This window comes from Excalfactoria chinensis, chromosome 9 (assembly GCF_039878825.1).
Source record: "Excalfactoria chinensis isolate bCotChi1 chromosome 9, bCotChi1.hap2, whole genome shotgun sequence".
In the NCBI taxonomy this organism is placed as follows: Eukaryota; Metazoa; Chordata; class Aves; order Galliformes; family Phasianidae; genus Excalfactoria; species Excalfactoria chinensis.
Window position 1 is genome coordinate 19,116,158 of NC_092833.1, and position 12,133 is coordinate 19,128,290.

The 12,133-nt window shown below is 46.5% G+C and overlaps 1 protein-coding gene across 5 annotated transcripts in view; it reads right to left on the reverse strand.

Moving 5' to 3' along the window:
• The window catches only part of ARHGEF26 (Rho guanine nucleotide exchange factor 26), a 99,156-nt gene that overhangs the window by 67,331 nt on the left and 19,692 nt on the right, over window positions 1-12,133 (reverse strand). The window contains exon 2 of one of the 5 annotated variants that reach the window (XM_072344949.1): window positions 7,584-7,815. The exons of the other annotated variants lie outside the window; for them this stretch is intronic. The gene's annotated coding sequence lies outside the window, so the exon portion shown is untranslated. The remainder of the gene's footprint in view (window positions 1-7,583; window positions 7,816-12,133) is intronic. 5 annotated transcript variants of the gene reach the window in all.

The window sequence follows — 12,133 nt, forward strand, 5'->3', positions numbered from 1 at the left end:
GCAGTGCCAAGCCAGCCAGCACCAGATGAGCCCCTGCTCTGCACAGCTGATGTGCTGCACATTGCAGGGCATTTCCTTCAGCTACCTCTGAGCCCAGGCAACCAACCCAAGCTCACATTTTTTCACACAAAATCATACTGATAGCATTATGTGTGTTGTTGGGAGAATAAACACTCAGTGCAGCTCTGTAATCTTCCTTCTCACCAGCAGGACGCATCAACAGAAGGGGCTCCTGAATCAGGCATTCCCTTTCTGCAGGAGGGGTTGGTCTGATGCTGCGCACACACACACACACACACACACACACACACACACACACCCCAACACACTTGTCCTTCAGCTCTCAGACAGGGAAGCACCTGCAGGGACCTGAAATCAGTCTGCTGAACTCATCTATCTCTTCCAAATAGTGCTGGGTATGGCTATATAGCTACTGCTACCTTCAAACTAGAACTAGGGTTGGCAATGTTCTTAAATTTCATTCTCATGGTCTGCCATTTTGGGGGGTTCTTCACAGAAGCATCCACATTCTTGGAGAGCAGGCAGTCCCTATTCCCAGGGCACAATATTCAGCTTAACAGACCACAGACTTGTCCTCATTTTCTGACTTATTTTGCAGCAGCAACAGTATATTATAAAACTTACAGGTGTCAATCTTAGATTTTTACCTCCCCCCGCCACATATTTTAATGGCCATCAGATACAGAAAGATATCAGTGAATTTTCACCTGGAGCCCCTGTACAGCTGACCACAGACACCAATGGCAACACCAGCAGCACAACCATCATCTGCGTGCCAAATTCACAACCCCAAGATGTGAGCAGATGACTCCTGAACATCTTGACTCACTGTTTCTCCTGCTTGCCAGTTTCTGACAGTTATGAATAGCAACTTGAAAAAGTGCTTAAAATAAAACAGATTCAGGCCCTGGCTCAATTTTCCCCCCCCCCCCCCTCCCATTTTACCCTTCATCGTTTGCTTAGTCCTGCTAGTAATAAAGCTGCTGTGACTCATTAAACTACCTTAAAAAAAAAAAAAAAAAAAAAAAAAAAGAAAGAAAAAAGCCTATTACCTACAAAAAGGCACTAATCCTAACATCTAGAATTCATTCCTGCACAACATTTAGCTTAAACGATACACAGCTCCCATCTAGCATATTCTGAGGCACACAAGCAATTGGTGCACTTAGGGCAATTTCTTCCCCAGATATAGGAACTGATGCATACTTCTAAGAAGAAAATAGAGACTGGAAATTGGACACAGACTGGAGTTGGAAACAGCCTACCACCCTGTTAATGCCTTTTTAATGGCACACTGAGCACAGTACCTGGCCAGTGAAGCAGACAGCCAAGGGAGCCAACCCTCATCCTGTGCTGAGCTGCCTGCACAGTCAGCTTTCAGCTGCTGCCTTTCCAAGGCTCTGCAGTCAGCATCTGATGGCACACACCAAGCTACCAGGCTGCCTGCAGGAGAAGCTGGGCTCTGTGTAGGTTAATCATTACTTCTGTGCAAGTCTGCAAACAGGTAAACCCCCATGAAGTCAATGGAAGGGCTTCAGCATTTGCTTGCACCAACCAACACCTAAGGGCAATCTACAGAAGAATTCTGGTGCCAGTGTGTACAAAGGTTGGACGGAACTTCCAAGAGCATCTGTGTGTCCCACTCCTCACGGTTCTCACATGAGATGAAAGCCTGGTGCTCCAGCAGTCCCTCTGTAAATACTTCAGGTGGCAGCAACTGGTGCCAGGGCACTGTTTCTGGCTCCCAGCATCTCCCATAGTGTCCCAGTGATGGTGATGGATGATCCCATACTGCCAGCCCTCTGCAGCTCTGACTGTTCTGCTACAGCTCCCTGCATCTGCACCACTACTGCCAGCCTGTAACAGCCCAACACCACGAGGGGCTGCTGGAGAGCAAAGCCAGGGCAGAGCACTGTGAGTATTACTGAGGGGATTCTGCAGACTAATCCCAGTTTGTCATTAAGTACACTTCAAAAGGCATACACTTATCACTTCTAATACACTAAGAGACTCATAAAAATTAATTAAACATCTGGTTCTGATCTAAAGACAATCTTTGCTTCGCCTAGCAACCACCATAAACTGTGAAAATGAAAGCATGTTTACAATAAATGCAACATGAGAATTCATCAGTGCTTAGCTCCACATCTCAAATGCTGCTGCTACATCAGTATCTGTGCTTTTGTTCTGCAGACAATGGCAGAAAGGAATAGAGGACAGCAAGAGTGGACACTGTGTGCGCACTGTGCCTTAGCAGTCATGGGGCTGGCGTGGGGCAATGCTGTTGGGCAGGCAGTTGGAAATCAAGGGATACCATTCAGCCAAGCCAGAAGACATAACAGATGGTTAGCATGGAAAACAGACTATGTTATGTTCGACCTAAAGACCTTCATGAGAGAAAGATGATTTTGTTCAGGACCACATTCAATGCATTAAGCATCCAAACGGTGTAAGCAGAAATATTAACAGCCTTTTTGGATCCCACCACACAGCTGAGATTCATTCAGCACGAGATGCACAACCAACACAGACTTCTGCTGAAACTGTAATGGCTAAAACAAATGCAGTAGTAATTTTGCAGCTGTTATAAAGTTCAGTCCTATGTATGCTGCTTCTCCAGTGCCACTGAGAGAATACAATGTGAAATTCACTGCGACTTTTCCCATTTAGCTGAGAAAATGCTGATTGATAATAATGGCATTTGGTCAGAAGAGAATGACATCAAGGCACTTTAGGTGGAATTTCTTTCCTTACCTACCTTTATAATCCTACTAGGCTACAGTATGGATTTATGTTGGATGCAGAAAACAACAAAGCCACCAAGCACACAAAACCAACCAAACAGTTCCCACAATTCCTTCTCCTCAAGATACCAACAGAAGTTTCTTCATCCTTCTAATCTCTTCATGCAATAGTAGTAGATACAGAGAAGCATGTTTGAGCTGCAGAGCTTCAAAAAGGAACTATTTCAGATGCCAAATTAAGAGTAGCATTTTACAGATAGCTTTGTCAGGCTACTTTAAAATCACCTCTTCCCCTCTAAAATCTGACTTTTCTTCCCTGCCACAGCTTAGCTTGGCGTGGATGAGGCTCTACTTGGTTCTGCACGCTCTCTTTGTGGTGGCTGGACTTGCAGATGTGCCTGCTATCTCTGGGGCATCTATACAGGCCCTTACATTGGCTTCTTCCTCCTTCAGGTTCTCATTCAGAACATAGGACAGTTTGCAGGCTGTTCTGCCCCTCTGTACCTCACCTGCTCTCAGCACAGCCAGCAGTTTGCTGGGGAAGGTCAGCCCAATGAAGGAAACCGCTGTGTGTCTTGTAAGAATGGTTTTCTTTCCCAAAAGCACAGGAGCCTTCAAGTCCTAAATTAATAGTTTTGTGTGAAATAGTAAGAAATGAATTCTAACAATAAACAAGTCTCACGAGACATGATGTATCAGTAAATACACTCTATTATGTGGACATGCACACACACAGTCTTTGCAAATTTCAATTTTTACATCAATTTTCTCATGCTTTTCAAGTGTGATTGTTGGATGAGGAGATTAAAGCAGAACAATTGGTTCCACTATACAGAACGTGGGGACACAGAGCTCCTGTAGCTCTCCCAGCAGTTCCCTGCTCACACGTCCAAGACACAGCCTGTGTGACACAGCTGTCCTGCAGCTTAACAGGGACAATGACTTCCACCAGGCAGCACCATGGGCAATGCCATGGGATTCATGTGTCTCGTTATTGAGAGAGGAATCAGATAAAAAAAAAAAAAAAATAAAAAAAAAATAAAAAAAAAAAGTGAAGCCTTGACATACTTGACATATATATCTGCTAAATGAGAACAACACCAACATAAACAGACCCAGTGCACTTAATTCATCTCTGATGTTCCTAAAATGAGCAACAATTTAGAAACACCTTCTAGAAAAAGAAATTGTATTAAATGTTTGTGGCAGCCCAAATAGCTCAGGCCACAAAAGGATAAATGCCACCTCCCAACAACAAGCTCATCTACACAAGCACCACTGCATGTTTCCAAGGGAGGAAGATAGTGGGGAGGCAGCAGAGCTGAGGGAGCAGCAGAGGTGTCCCAGAGTGAGCCTCACAGCGCACTGACTCTGCTCTGCTGGACACTTCTTCCTTGCTTCACTTCTTCCTCTGAGCCCTGGGGATGACATCACTGCCCGTTTCTCTTTTGTTAGGTATTCTGTGACCTACCCAGCCAGCCTTCAGGCAGCAGAGCGCACCCTGTGCCTCGCAGTGGTACCAACGGCTGCCTTTGTGGCACCCTTCTGAAAGGAAAGCGTGTTTCCTCCACAACGGAGACACATTTCTTGTGAAGGAAGGCACAGTGTCAGTCTTTTCCTGAAAAGTCAGGCATGTGCCTCACGAGCTGAGCCACACGGGATGGCCCCAAGGCAGCACAGCGGGAAGGGGCACCGCGTCGGCAGGAAGCGGGCTGTGCGAAGGGCTGTGCTGCAGGCATGTCTGCAAGGGCTGATAATGGGCTGGCTTCCTGAAATTCTTCTCCTGGGGCCATGTGAGAGGCAGGAAGCACGGGCAGGGAGAGGAAGAAAGTTACAGACGAGGAAAGAAAAGTGCTCTCCCAGACTAGCTGGAATTCCACATACATGGCACTGAAGGTCCCATCAGTACAGCCTCAGTGTCCCATGAGCAGACACAGGGCAGGCAGGGGCATTCCTGTCACTGCAGCTCTTTGCCTCACACCCAGAGAGCAGCCGCCCCCCTGTCCATCCCAGCAGGTGCCTTCTGCCACCTCCACAGCCTCGTGCAGCAACACGCTGACAGGACAAGACGTGACACCAAAGCTGGCACAGCCAGCACAACACCAACACCTCCTCCTTCCTTCAGAGGAAACACAGAATTCCTCCCAACTTCACAACCCGTTTCGTAGCTCTGGCAAAGCAAAGGAGTTCTGTGTGAGTGCAGAGCAGCCTGACTGCAGCCTGAGCCCCGGCACAGCCCTCCCTGAGCCCTCCTGCTCACCTGCCTGCAGAAACAAAGCAGTCAGCAGGACGGTGCAGTAAGCACAGACAGGCTAACAGCAAGGAAAACAACCAGCAACGATCATGCAAATTCTGAGTTGGCCTTTCCTTTTCAAACACATTTTTTTGGCATCCGCTGAAATTAGTTTTGCTCACAAAAATATTTGGAAAAGAGATTTTATTTATGCAAATAGATGCATTTCTGAAAAACGAAGATTTGCATGTAAATGAGAATATTTGTGCATCAATTAGCGAATTTGAGTCCTTCTTTGGTGCAAACACACATCTGTTTATATGGCTGTGAGTGAGTCCATCCTCCTGGGCACACAACAGAGACCAGCCTGTCTGCTGCACAGAAGGGGAAACCGCACACACACAGCACTGCGGTTCCTGGCCAACATTTTATGCCCCCTTAGACACAAAAGAACAAAAGGCACTCCAAAAAACTGCTACCTGTGTTCTGCAGACACACCAGTGGTAAGGCTTCATGAGAAAGGGATCAAAGATGCAACCGAGACAGCCACGTGAACCCAGTGCAGAGAACACTGCTGCTAAGACACTAACACCAACCAATGGGATCCCTGTCCTTTCCATTAGGAGTTACAATAGCCCAGGAAACCCAAGTGTAACAACGAGCTTTGGGATAAGTTCTATTAATTTCATTTTTAACTTCCATCTGAAGAGAGGCAGAACATTCTGCACAGCAGGCAATAGAGCACAGGGCCTGCAGGCCATCCCTGGGGACACAAGGTAGCCCTGTGCTGCAGCTCACCGCCCAGCAGGGGTGCCTGCATGCAGGCGCTGATCAGCCCTGGTGCCACTAACTGACTGCTGCCTTGCTCCAAACACATCCCTACAATGCAGGCAGGTTGGGATGAAGGGCTGGTAACATAAGATCACATTGGATACAAGCTCCAAAAACAACTAAATTGGACTAAATTCTGCTCTTATCCTCAACAGTTACACGAAGATGACAAAGGACAACAACAACAAAAAAAAAAAAAAAAAAAAAAAAAAAAAAAAAAAAAAAAAAGATCTATAGCCCATAAATATCATCAATTTAGCCTGTGCAGTAGTGGAAATTAATTGTGCCCAACTGGGTAGATCTGCAAGATTTGAAATCTGGGACACATCCTTTCAAAGTTCTACTCCAGAACTTATTTTGTTAGATAATTTTACATTCTGAAAGCATTGTTTCCTATGTCTCGCTCAATGAGCAAAGCAAGGAAAGTAAATACCATCAATAGCCCATTTAACTCCAGTTGCTCAGCCACAGACAGCATCCCATGGCTATCATAGCAGGGGAATCCTCTGCTAAGAGCGCCACAGGGATTTGTGTGGATAAGCACTCTAAGCAGAGCCAAGCTTCTAATGAGAGTGATACAATTATCTGAGCTGCTGGGCCGCTGGAAGCAGCGTGGAGCACAGCAAAGCAGTGTGAGCTGCCTGCCTCCCACCGCACACCCAGCCTGGCACAGAGCACAGTGCTGTGCAGAACGTTATGTGCCCTGCTGTAAGCAACGAGCTCTGCTGGGACTTTTAAGGATGGATGAGGCACAGAGTTACCTAAAGAAAAACACTGGTGCAACATGGACACGCATGGAAACACTGTTACAGAAAGGAGTGCTTTCTTATATCGCAACTGGAGGTAATCAATGTTTCTGATGTCTTCCCTGGAAGTTCTCTTCAGACAATGAACCTCTGCACCTGCAGCAACACAGGGAACCCCCGGTCTGGCTGCTGTACCTCTGTACTCCAGGCAATTACCTTGCCTATTGTCTCTTGCTAATTGAAGCATACATGTCCCAAAACCCCCAGTGAGATGCAAATTTCACAAGTCCAAACGTTATTTATAGTTCTTATTTATCTGCTCTTTCTGGCTGCCTCTGCCTACAATGAGACACCTCTGGACTGAAGTTAGAAGGGAAGAGGTGGGAAGGAACTGGGTGCAGATGGCAGACTGCGGTCAGCCCAGGGCCAAACGTTCACGTACAAGTTTAGCACACTCTGTTTTTCCACCTGCACGTACTACGGCTGCACTCTGATAATCCTGTACATTCATATTTGACCAATTATAAAGCACTTCTTTCATGAAATAAAACGTCCTTGCTTTTACAGTGGTTTGCTTGTATACACTACAATTAGATAGCAGCCAGCTGAACTGTTTCAGCACATACTCAGGTACTACCTCGTTACTCCATACATTGTCTGGGAGGTTTCTTCCCCTTAAAAAAAAAAGCCCCAAACAATTCTTCAGACAGTAATATAAAACACAGAGGGTATTCAAAAACCTGTAAGGAACAGCTCAGGCAATAATACTCTCATTTGATCTTAATAGTGATGTTTATGCAGCATATATAATTAAAAGCATTTTTAGAATCAGCTTAATTAATCTCAGAAGTTCAGTATTCAAAGAGCAGAGGAAATAAGCTTTTGTTACTCATTATATATCATGCAATTGTATAATGAAGACATCCAATCATAATGACGTGTCACAATAATAATCCCACGTCAGAAAGTTCCCTCAGTCTATAGGAAATAGAACAGTGCTTGCCTTACAGGGTGCCTCCAGGCCTGGGAGAAGCACTGCAGGGGCTCTGAGACCAGAGGAGGAGGAAGGTGTGGGGGAGGAAGAGGATTCTGGCACAGGCAGAAAACTAAAGCCAGGTTCCCATGGGTACAGTGTCCAGGGGTCACAGAGGAGACAGCGACAGGACTGGACTGGGGCTGCTGCACTTCTGCCCTGCTCTCAGTAGGCTCAGCATGGCTTTTGGGTTCCCAACAGGCAGCTCTAGGGCCAAAAAAAAAAAAAAAAAAAGCTTAGCTCATGCTCCTAATTCTGTTGAGAGAGAAACAGTTTAAACAGAAATAGGAGCTGGATATCTTCCCCAGCAGATTTAAGCTGTGCATCTGCACTCTAACCTACTCCGAGCATTCAGCCTGTACACAAGAGCAGGAGAGAGCTGAAAGAAGCATTCCCACATCTCCAGCCACGGGACCTCTGGAGCACAGCAACCTGCAGGCCTGTTCCTGAAGCCCTGGGCAGCACCATTCCCTGGGGCACTGCTTTCCACCACGCACCCAGAGCTTGCTTGCAGCCAGCTGGGGAGGCTGATGGAGGCTGCCCTCTTTCTCAGGATATCAGCAGAGTCACAGAGTGAACCACACAAAGCCTTCTGTGCCAAGGACACACCATGGAGGGTGGCCACAGCTCCCAGGAACTGACACAGAACATAAAAAACAATACAAAACCAAACTTATACACATCCTACACATGGCAACTTGGTATAACCCCGACATCTCATGCAAGACAAACACATTTCAGTTGGAAAACAGTTATTTCTCTTACCCTCATGGAGGAGAGCACTGAGATAAATACAGAAGGCAGCATGGTTCTGAAATTATGTATGCAATAGATCCAGTTGTACTTGATTAATGCAGCCAAATGGGGTTCATACAAAAACAGTACCTTTAATTTCTCTCCTTCAGTCACAGTAGATCTGATCTGCAGTGATCCGAAGGAACTCCGCTTCAACTCTGAGATTCTGGCAGGGCTGACTCTCAGCAAAGCCCCCTCATCGGGGCTGTAAGAGCCCCTGCTACCCACAGCTGTGCCAGTAGTTCTTTAAATAAATTGTTTCATCATCAATACCGATATTGATCCATCTGAGACTACCAGGACTCCCAGAACTGTGCCAATATAATTCCCCCTCCTTTTAATACTTAAAATTAATTAAAAAGCTCAGAGATGAGGCTGTATTACTGAAGCTGAAAATATCTACACCGATAACAGTTCAGAAGTACAAACACCATGAGAACACCTACAGGTGCCCCTTGGTTAACCCTGAGATGCACAATTAGCCCACAGCAGCAATCCCTGACTGGTACCTCTCCAAGACCCTCCTGCTTGGCCCAGCACCCCTCCCTAGCTGGAAGCAGGAGAACATCAGCGACCTGGACCACCTCACACACCTCACCCTAAGAGGAAGGAGCTGCCTTATTTCAACATCACAGCAGTTTTAGTGCTCCTCCATGGAAGCTATCTGCACACATCACATACATGGCTTTGAAGCAGGATGCCTTCCAACACACAGCAGTGATGTGATATTTGGGCAGCCACCAACCAGGTGCTTGACAACACAGACCCTCATCTCTTCTACTACTGGAAAGGAAAGAGAAACCCCACCTACCTCACCTTTCAACACACTGATTTTTTGTTTTCATCTTTTACCACAACAGTTCACACCCATGACACAATTAGGAACAGCTGAAATTAATGAATTAATCATCAAATGGATTAGCAGAATTTAAAGCAGTAAGAACAACACATCAAAATACAACATATTAGCTAATGCTGACAACCATACTGCTTAATTATTTATCCCAACCGCTACAGAGTACTGATCTACTGCAGCATATCTACTGAACAAAGCCTTGAAAGGCCAAAATGTGCTCCAGCTTTTCCTATGTGATCCACACATCAGAAGGTGAGGAAGGGAGGTCAGCCATTGCAAAGCATCAACAGAGAACCAAAACGTGACAAAGTTCTGCTGTCAATCACCACTTAGAAAGTCCTGCAGAAGTCCTGCAATTACCCACACCATGATACCACTGCTGAACAGTTTGCCTCCTGCCACCCATGAGCAGCACAGTGCATCCCCTGCCTGCCAGCTGCACAACCTGCAGGACTGCAACCCATTCGGGCCATTGCTGCCACGTAGGGCCGCACAGACCCTGTGCTGGAACTAAAAAGCAGCTGATTACCAGGAGAGAGAATTAAAATAGTCTATTTTGAAGCTCATGTTTGAGCCAAACACTTTCCAAGGCATCTCTGAGGCCAAGCTGGGGTACATCAGAACTCCCTGCAGCCCCCAGTGGGCTTCAACAGACAGCACACAGCAGGATGCTGCACAAGCTGGTGCCTCCAGGAGCTTGGTGGAAGCCAACAGTGACACTGCAAAGCACACAAGATGTACCAGCTAATGGGGTGGAGGAGCAAGACCAGAAGCATTACAGTACAGCTAAGGATAGTTAAGGGCACAGAAAAGATGGTACAAATACATCAAATAAACAGTGGTGTTTTTTAAAAAAACAAGCAGGTACCAGAGTGTGCTGTAAGGTCACAAAGGGTGGAAGGGAAAACCCAATAGCCATCCCCTCTGCATGTACTGTTGTAAGGGCAGGCTGTGGCTGCATAAATGGAGTTACTCAGAAGAGGAACGGCAGATGACATTTCAGGAGCTGTACCAACTGCTGACAGTAGAAGAAGCAGAATGCATCCCGCCTGGAAAACACAGCGTGGCAGTGACGTCTGCTAAAAGGAAGCCATTAAGAGTTCACAATCCACAGATTCTATGAATTTCTGTAGAGAATGTTTCTTTGGTCCCCACCCATCACTCTGTACTGCTTTACTAACCCCTACCAGCCCAAGTCACTGTACGGCCAAGGGCTGACAGCAGGACAAGGAAATGGAGTTATTGAAGCTCAGCTGCCCAGAGCTAACAGCCCTCAGAAGCAGCCCGTGTTGCCTACGATGCTAACTGCTGCTGTGAGAACAGTGTGTGAGAGGTACATTAGATCAATAAGATTCATTAACCTTGGTCTTGGGATTCCCAGCTCTCTGTGCACAGCATTTGGAAAAGCAGATGCACATCAACTGTTAGTCATTTTTAGCCCCCTACAGGGCCCACACCTAAAACTGGACATTCCTTCTGCCAAAGATTGTGACAGCAACTCCATGTAAAGAAAAGCTGCAAAAAAAGATTCACTTTTATCAGGCAAAGAAAGCATAGAAGCCATCAGTGTCCACAGGCAGTCTCTAGGGCAATAACTGCTATTTCAGCGTGGTACTGCATGTACCGTACTGCGACGAGCTCAGCACTCCCACACACATTCCTAATACGTTGATACCTGGAAGATTTTTCCAGTTACTAGGAACTCTTTACTTTCTTACTATGAGATCTGGGAGTCTATTAATGGTTAAATAGAAACTTTGCTCTCACTGGTCATATACAGGAACATTCCTGTACTTACCCACTGAAACAAATGCAGAAGTGCATAGACTACAGACCAGCACTGCTGTAGCTCCAAGGCTGGCCTGTGCAGGCCCTACTGAGGGCATTTAACCCCGCAACACAGCCCTGACGGTAACTTCATTGAGCACTGCAGTACTTAACAGGGAACTTCCCAAAGTACTGCATCTCCTCGGGGGGAACACTGCTATCCACCTGCAGGGCCACTGACTGCACTGCAGTTTCCCTTTTCTTCTCTTAAAAAAGTCTGCCCAAGCCTGCAGGAAACCTAGAGCAGCTCGAAGGGGAACCACCCCATCTCAAAGACCACATTTCACATGGCTCTACCTGCAGTGACAATACTTTAAGCACACTAGTTGTGAGATGCCAGCACTGCCCGAGTTCTTCCCCAGCACAGCACAGTGCCACCCAGCTGGGCAGAGCTCCGCACACTCGGAAGCAGCACTTGGGGCACAGCTACAAAGAAACAACCAAGGAAACATCCATACAGGCAATGTAGGTGCCCATGGTCAAGTACCAGCACTAGAATGATTGCAGTAACCCCACTGAAATCAGAGACCATGCAGCCAGCTGTTTGGCCTGTTTATGTAAGTGCCAGTCTGTAACACCTGAGCAGCAGCAAGGCTGACCTCTGCCCATGAACACCTGTCCCCAGTCATTGCTCTGCCTTACATGGGTTCTATTTGCCTTACATGGGTTCTATTTGCCTTACATGGGTTCTATTTGCCCCACAGTGCAAATGAACAAGGGGGGCACAATTAATCCTTTTGGTATTGAGGCATTTTAAAAGAAACTTCACCTGCCTCTCATTTATCCTCTTGTGTAATGGTTTATTACACAAGTGATACTTCTGTATCTCAAAAAAGAATGCTCACAAAGTTAAAGGCAGTGCCAGAATGATCCCAATACTCTCCAGCAGATCCTTCTGCTGATTTCAGCAGAGCCAGAACCCCACCTCCCACCCAAAGCTGTCCTCTCATCCAGGTCCTTCTGAGAGCTTGGGAGAATAAAGACCAAGAGTGAGCAGAGACTCTCAGTCCCACCATCAGTGACTTTTATTTTGTAAAGGCAGAGCTC